Genomic DNA, 8,105 nt, shown 5'->3' with positions numbered 1-8,105 from the left:
TGTGCTTTATATTTAAACTCCTGGGTGTCCTTCCCTGCGACAGTCTGGCGTTTGCAGTAGACCTCTGGCAGTCGTGGCTGGACCGCCAGTCACTGCCCTCCCAGGCCCCGCGCAGGCGCTCCAGGGCGCTCGGACCCTGGGGGCCTCCTCTGTGGTGCTGAGCAGGACCCCAGGGCTGACCGTTGAGCTGCGTCCCCGGCCCCTGGGCGGAGCTTTCTGTGCCTCTTTCTCCTCCGACTCGGATCCTCCCCTCCTCATTCCTCCCTTTCATCTCCCCTCCCTCTTCTATCCCGGTCTTCCTGTCCACCCCTTCCTGTTCCATCTCTCCTATCTCGTCCACCTCTTCCCTTTTTTTTTTAATTTAAATTTTTTTTTAAATTAGCTACACATGACATTACAATGATCTTGGCAATTCATACATTTGAATCATTGGGGTATAACCCCTCTTCCCTTTCTTTGGCACCCCCTTGGGTCCCTGCTCATTCCTGATTCTATGCCTCAGTGCTGAGGTCCTCCTATTGGCCCTCCTCCTTTTCCCTCACCTGCCAGTCCAGCACCTGCCCAGGTCCTCACACCTTGATCCAGCCTTTCCTGATGCCATCAGGCTGACGGTGTCATCGCCTCTTCTGGCTGCCTGTCACTTTGTATTGAGTCAGGCCTCTCCACCCCAGCATTTGAATCACTCTCGACTTAGGTGGCACCTGCTTAGCCATTTAGAGTGTACTCACCTGTGCACGTTGGAGCCCAGCTGCCGGGAGGTCACCTGCTCATTTTCTTGGTGTGCCTTGCAGTCCTTTCCCCTCGCTTTGCTTCTGTGTTTCCTGGAGTCAATTCCCAAATACCCTGCATGCTGCCAGCGGCTGTTCCCAGCCCTGCTTCTGGGGAAAGCGACCCAGAAGATGACCCTGTGGCGCTCCCCCGTGCCAGGCCTCAGTTCCTGGGCTGCGGTGACTCAGCCGGCCGTGAGCGTCTCACAGGGAAGCTCAGGCGTGGGGAGGCTGAGGAGGGCGCACAACTCTGCCACTTTTCCTGGGACTAAGGAAGGGGGGATCCTAGGACATAGAACTTTTCTAGGATAGTTTCAGGAAAATGGGACAAGCCGGTCACCCCCTGGTGACCTGCCCAAGACTTGCCCAAGACCACATGCAGGAGTGAGAGACAAAACTGGGCCTGAGCCCAGGCGGCCTGCAGCAGGGACCATGCTCTGGACACCAGCGTACCCCATCCTGCCTGCTCCCTGCTAGGTGGCAGGAGTCGTGTATTTATCATTCTGTGCCTTTCCATTGTGCACTGAGAAGCCGTTTGTGGTCAGGCTAGATGTCAGAAATAATAAGGGGGAAAATGAGTGAGATGTAGCCCTGCATGCAGGAAGCCCCTGGTCTGACAGGGGAGGTTTCCTTAGATGCTTTGGACCTCGTGGACTGATGAAGGAGCTCTGTTGTGAGATAGCTACTAAGTGACTAACGGGAGGGTAGCATATACAGTGTGGATATGTTAGACAAAGGGATGATTCGCATTCCATGCAGGTCAGAGAGGGTGGTGAGAGAGTTCATCATGCTACTAGGAATGGTGCACAATTTAAAAGTATTTAGTGGAGACTTCTTGCCTGTCTTCCTGCATGTCTTCGCCAGTGAGGCCTGATGGCGTCTGCCTGGCACCTGGTCTGAGTCTCACCTGGTCTCATGCCATCACCCAGAGCAAGGGCAGGATCAATTCCTCCCTGGCTTAGGTCAGCGCCTTGAGCTCTGTGTCCAGTTGGGCTGAGGGAGTGGGTGGGCGGTGGATGAACTGGGTGCTGGGACTCATCAGGTGTTTGCAGGGAGCAGATGGTACCAAGGGGTCACTGAGAAGAATGTAATGAGGTGGCTGTGCACAGCCCATGGGCAGCTCTGAGGGATGGTGCAGCACCCATGGGATAACTTACCACTAGCCACACTAGGAATCCTTACCGCTTCTGGTGCTGAAGGGGCAAGGGACAGTGCCATTGCTAGCACCCAGCAAAAGCTGCTCTCCTGGGAAAGGGGCCACCTGGACAGACACAGTCCCTGGAATACTGTGGCTGTCAAAACCAGGGCCTGCAGGAAGAGCATGACAAATATGGTAGTCTCCTTGGGCCTGGGAGATCTGTCCTAAGCCCTCCAGCGGATCCTGAAACCGCAGACAGTCGTGAAGTCTGTGTAAAGGCACTGCAATACTGCAACAGTCTGATAACTGAGATAGTACTAAATGATTAACGGGCAGGTAGCATATACAGTGTGGATATGCTTGACGACGGGATGACTCACATCCTGGGCAGGTGAGAGAGGGTGGTGAGAGATTTCATCATGCCACTAGGAATGGTGCACAATTTCAAAGTTATTATTTCTGGAAGGGGAAACCACAGACAAAGGGAGACAGTGGTACCCTAAATTCTTCCTGAAAGGAAAGTGACCACAACACTGGGAGCGACCAAGAGATCTTTATTGCAGCAGTGCAACAGAGGAGAAAAGAGAGAAAGAGAAGGAGAGAGAGAGAGAGAGAGAGAGAGAGAGAGAGCAAGAGAGGGAGACAGAGAGCAAGAGAGAGGGGTCCGGCAGGAGGGAGTTTTTATAGCCAAAATCTAACGGGGTCTCTGGATCTGCAAGTTGCCTTGTTGGTGCAAGGGGGGTTAAGTGTTCAGCCTTGTGTGTGGGGGGTTGAGTGTTCAGCCTTGAGCAGGGGGGCCAAGTGTTCAGCCTTGAGCAGGGGCTTGGGCATTTGGGCTTGAAGCAAACAGGTGATAAAGAACCAGACAGAGGGTTTGAGTGGCCAGGTCACCCTGCAGCTAACTTTGTTTGGCATGCCCTGCAGACAGCTTACTCAGCCTGTCCTGCACCTAACATTCCTCCCTTTTTGTTTTTCTAAGTGACATGGGGGACGGTGTAAAGTCCTCTGGCTACTTCCTGCTTAATGGTGGGCAGCGTGGGACCTAGGAGGGAAAGTGGAGGGATGTTCGGGGGACAGGTCTGAGAACACCAGGGCAGCCAGAAATAACACTCAGTGGCTACAGACAACTACTTTGGTGGGGTAAAGTCCATGAAAGTTCCTTGAAGCCACAAGTTGTCAATGGCATCAAACCAGTCCTGGACGAGGAGATTCTTGGTATCAGCCATTGGTCCTGTCGTAGGGACTCTAGGAAATATTGGAGGTGGCTTGGTTGAATCCAGTAATGTTAAGGGTGACAGCCCGATTGCAGCCAGTGGAAAGGCAATTGCCTTGACCCATAAACTGAGAGTGGGTGGTGTCATCCTGGTGCCATGTCGCTTGGATGTAGAAGCAGCATCTGTGGTTTGAGATATAAACTTGAGAGAGATTAATGATTAGTAAAAGAAGAAGAGAGTTGGCGAGAAATTTTGAGTTTGGTGGGCATGGTGGAAGTCCAGGACTGGACATTTGGAACAAGTGCCTTTTTAAGGTGGGAGACATGGTACCAGGGGGAGTGTCTAAAAGCTTGGCCACCATTGGGGTAGTAAGTATGACTGTATGGGGTCCCATCCATTGAGGTTCCAAGGACTGAGAATGCAGTTCCTGAAGTAAGACTGAGTCACCCAGTTGAAGAGGGTCCAATTCAGTTGGTGGTTGTGCGGGGATTGAGGCAATGAATGGAACAGGAAGGCACCGGTCTGCATGTTCCCTTAGGAGTTTGCATAGAAGTGTGAGATAGGGCAGGTAGGACACAAGGGGAGGAGGAGTGATTGGAAAGCTTTGGGTGGTTAAGAAAGGGCGCCCAGAGAGTAGCTCAAAGGGGCTAAGGCCTGAGGGGGCTCTAGGGGCTGCCTGAATTCAGGTGAGGACCAACGGCAGGAGATTGGGCCAGAAGAGCCTGAGTTCAATAGCAAGTTTAGTGAGATGATCCTTGAGAATGCCGTTAGGCCTCTCAACCTTACCCGAGGATGGGGTTGGTGGGGGATGTGGAGCCTCCAAGTGATGTTGAGGCCTTCGGAGACTAGCTGAACAACCTGAGAAGTGAGGGAGGGACTGTTGTCTGACTGGATGGAGGCAGGAAGTTCGAACCTGGGAATGATCTGCTGGATGAGGATGGAGGCAACAGTGTCAGCAGTTTCCCTGGAGGTAGGGAAGGCATCTATCCAACCTGAAAAAGCATCAACCAAAGTAAGTACATAGCAAAGCTTTTTGTGCCTAGGCACATGAGTGAAGTTGATCTACCAGTCTTTGCCTGGCTGGTGGCTCCTCATCTGAGGTGTGGGGAGTGTAGGTTTGATGCTTCCTTGTGGGGATGCTGTAGAGCAGACAGAATAAGCAGAGTGGACCTGCTGGAGAGTAGTTCTCATTCCTAGGAAGTGAAAGAGGGGTTGTGAAAACTGGAAAAAAGGGTTAGAGAGGGTTTTAGATGGGCACAGAGTCTCTGGAGCCAGAGGAGTTGGTCATGAGTCGTAGGTCTCCATCTTGGGCACCCAGGGCTGGTAGTCTTAAAGAAGTAGTTGATTGACCAGCTGGTTGGTGAACCTATATATCTGATCTTGCAGGAACTTCTGTAGGCAATTTAACAGATGTGGTCCTATTAGTGGTCCTATTAGGAGAAGCATAAAGAGGACTAATAGGGGTCCTGTGAGGGGGAGGAGCCAAGGCCATACTTGACTGAACATTCCCCATGGAGACTGTTGGCTAGTTGCTGTCTCCTCTTTTCTAGCTGTTCTTGTCTTTTATTACTCCTAGGAATGACTGGGTTTTGGCTTAACTGTTTTTGGTAGGTGTTTAAGATCAAGCTGGTCAAAATTGACTTTGTTTCTATCTATTGTTAAGAGTCAGTCGAGTTCCCATAGGGGTAGCTCATGGGGGAACTTGAGAGCAGCTTCTCAGTTCTGCTAGTGCCATTTGCGATAGGATGGGTCCAGGTCTTGCTTGACCATGTGGCTTCCCTTGGAAGCATCAGGGATGTCTCCTGTCTCCAATGACCCTCCTACTCACAGCAAGTGCACTGATTGGCTTTTCATTCTCCAGTGGTCTCAAAAATCTCCCTGATCAGGAGGTTATGTGGCCCAGAGTTGCAAAGCTCTTTAGAGATAAGTTCCCTGTTCCCTGGATTTCAGACTGACGCAGAGGGCCAGAGCCAAATATTGGTTTTCTTGGCCATTTTAATTTAATTTTAATTTTAAGTATTGACCTTAAACATCCAGCAAAGTCAGTCTAACCAGTCTTAAATGAAGAGTACTGGGCTTTAGCTGAAGTCTGGCTTACTTTGCAGTCACTCTGACATGTAGTGAGATGGGAGGCAGAGCCTGATCTCTGGTAAGGTGGGGTTCTTTATAAATCTTAGGTAAAGTGTTGTAGTATTGAAGCTGATCTTTCTTTTAAATATCATTTTATAAAGTTTACATATATCATTGCTTGATGTCACATGAATACTAGCTAAGATAATATGGTATTACATTTGAATTGAACCCAGTTTATAGAACTTTCTATTAATCTTATTGATATCAGGTCCAGTTATAGAAAATTAAATGATATAAATAAATTTCCAATATGTTATTTTTATAAGCCTAAAATTACCATGCAACCTTTTGGAGAACACCAGCTTGATATAATGTTTTTTAAAGCTTCTATCTTAAAGACTTACACTTCCTACACTTGTTCTCCTGACCCGCTCAGGCTGAATCAAACTGGAAGCCAAAGACCAGAGGAGCGTGGGTGACCGTCTGAGGGGTCGGCCCTGTCTCTCCTCTGTCCCACCCCAGGGACTCAGGGTTTCTGAGAAGGTCAGACAGTGGGTGGAGGGAGGGAGCCACAGAGAGCAAAACGAGAGAGCAGAGCTGACCGTTCCACACCCCTCGGAGCTCCACCACACCCTGGCGACCTGACCCCTAGAGCCTTGGCCGGTGGGCTGGTTGGGAGCTGCTCTCTCCAAGACACACTCTAACCCTCCCTTCCATGTTGCAGTCTGTCTCCTTGCCCCCCCTGAGCTTCCCTCCACCCCCGGCCTCACTTCCCGCCTCTCAAGTCCAGTGGAGGTCAAAGGGCAGGCGGGTCCAGAAGGACTAATTGGAGGAAGGGGTGCAAATGGGTTTCACAGACTGCCTAAAGAAAGGGAGTTGGAGGATGGTGCCAGGTGCCACCTATAATCCCAGCAACTCAGGAGGCTGAGGCAGGAGGATGGCAAGTTTGAGGCCAGCCTCAACAATTTAGCAAGACCCCGATTCACAATAAGAAATAAAAAGGGCTCAGTGGTAAGATCTCCTGGTTGAATCCCAGTATGGAAGGAAGGAAGGAAGGGAGGGAGGGAGGGAGGAAGGGAGGAGGGAAATTTGAGTCCAAGAAGAGAAAGGGAGGGGATCAAATATTTGTGATCCTTATTATATACTAGGTATAATATAGTTGCCTTCTCATCTGTCACCCACACCCCCACACTCATCAAAACAATCCTAGGTTGGTATCAGGATTTCCATTTTGCAGATGGAGAGCCTGAGGTTCAGAGAAGTTGTGCTACTTCTCGAACGTTGCACAGTAAGCTGGTGATGGTCAGGATACAGACTCCTATCTGCCTGAGTCCAGGCAAGAATCAGTGTAGTAAAAGTCGGTCTAAGAAGACGTAGGGGGCGGAGAGAGGACGTGGAGAGGCTGGAGTGTGGGCAGGGGCTGAGCAGCGAGCGTTCCTGCCCCAGGGCCAGCGGGGGCCGGGGCTCTTTGGTGGCTGTGGGAGGGGGTTGGCTTGTTTTTTTGTTTTCCTACTTCTGGACACTGTGGAGGTGTCCAGCTCTGGTTGGACACTGGCCACTGGGCCCTGCGATGATATGGGTCCCCCACAGGTTGGACGAGGCAAGCGCTGGGATTCGGGGCAGAGAGAGAGAGGGACCGGCTGGAAGGCCCTGGAGGCTGCTGGTGGCTGTCTCCTTGGCCTCCAGGCACAATTTTTACTGGGGGAGAGTTTTGGCAGCAAAGGGCCCAGGAGGTTAGGAGATGCAGGACCCAGCCCTGGTTGGGGACAGACAGAGCAGGGAGGCCTGTGGGGGCAGAGGCCTGGGGGGCAGCACTGGGTGAGGCTGGGGCGGGTGGAGGTCAGTGGGCTACTTCAGGCAGTGCTGCCCGGGCCTGGAGCCCAGGGCGGGGTCCTGGTGAGGTAAGGGCCCAGGGGACGGGGACGTGTGGAGTCAGAGCAGAGCTGTTGTGTCTGACTTCGGAGTCTCTGGTTTCCGCAGAGGCTGATTGTCCTCTGGTCAGGCCCTGCCAGGAATGAAGACCCTTCCCCTGGCTGGGCCTTCAGCATGGGAGACCAGGAGGCAGAGGCCAGGGGCCTGGGGAAGTGCTGTCTCCAGATCCAGACCTGAAGTCTCACAGGTGAGCCAGCAGGTGCAGATGGGGAGTGGCTGGTCAGGGCCACACAGGGTGTCCAGGGAGCTCAGCGGCACGAGGTCCCACAGGGACCGGGGCCACCTTTGGTCCTAGCATCTTCCAAGATGTCCTCTTCCCCACCTGCAGATAGTGATGGCCGAGGAGTTCTTTCCCCAGCGTTGACGGGGAAGCAGCAGAGTGGCCCCCAGTTGGCGTGACACTGCCTGTGAGTGACTCAGCCTGTCCAGACCCCTCATCCTGGCCAGCGGCTGATGGGATCAGCCTGGGAGCCCCGGAGGGCAGGGCCCCATCCTGCAGCGTGAGCTCATCGCCCCCCCCCGCCCCCCGGCCCCAGGGGTCAGCAGGTCAGCAGCCCAGCAGCCCGCGCGGCATCCACGCTCTGCAGCCTCAGCTCGCTGACCAGCCCGGGAGATCTGCGACTTGGACAGGGGCGCAGACCAGGATCCCCACCCCGGCCAGGCCCTGGGACAGTCCTCCTCCATCCCCGGCCTTCACCCAGGTCACTCTCCTGCTCTCCCTCCCTGGGCCCTGGGCGAGGCCTGGCTGTCCTCGGTCACACTGAGTCCTGCGGTCACAGTGTCTGTTCCTGCGTCTTTCCCAGGTCCCAGCCTCCCACCCCAGCCTGCTCTCTTCTCATTGAGGAATAAACATCTGCCAGGAATCTGCCAACGAGAGGCCTTCCCCGGGCCACCTCCCAGCGCCCCAGGTGGGTTCCCTCCGGGCCAAGCTTTTTTTGGGTGATATTAGGGATTGAAACTAGGGGCCTCTACCACTGAGTT

This window comes from Marmota monax, unplaced genomic scaffold (genome assembly GCF_021218885.2).
Source record: "Marmota monax isolate L192 unplaced genomic scaffold, Marmota_monax_Labrador192_F-V1.1 WCK01_AAM20220418_F8-fsc00127, whole genome shotgun sequence".
Taxonomy (NCBI): Eukaryota; Metazoa; Chordata; class Mammalia; order Rodentia; family Sciuridae; genus Marmota; species Marmota monax.
Note: the sequence above shows the minus strand (reverse complement) of the source record.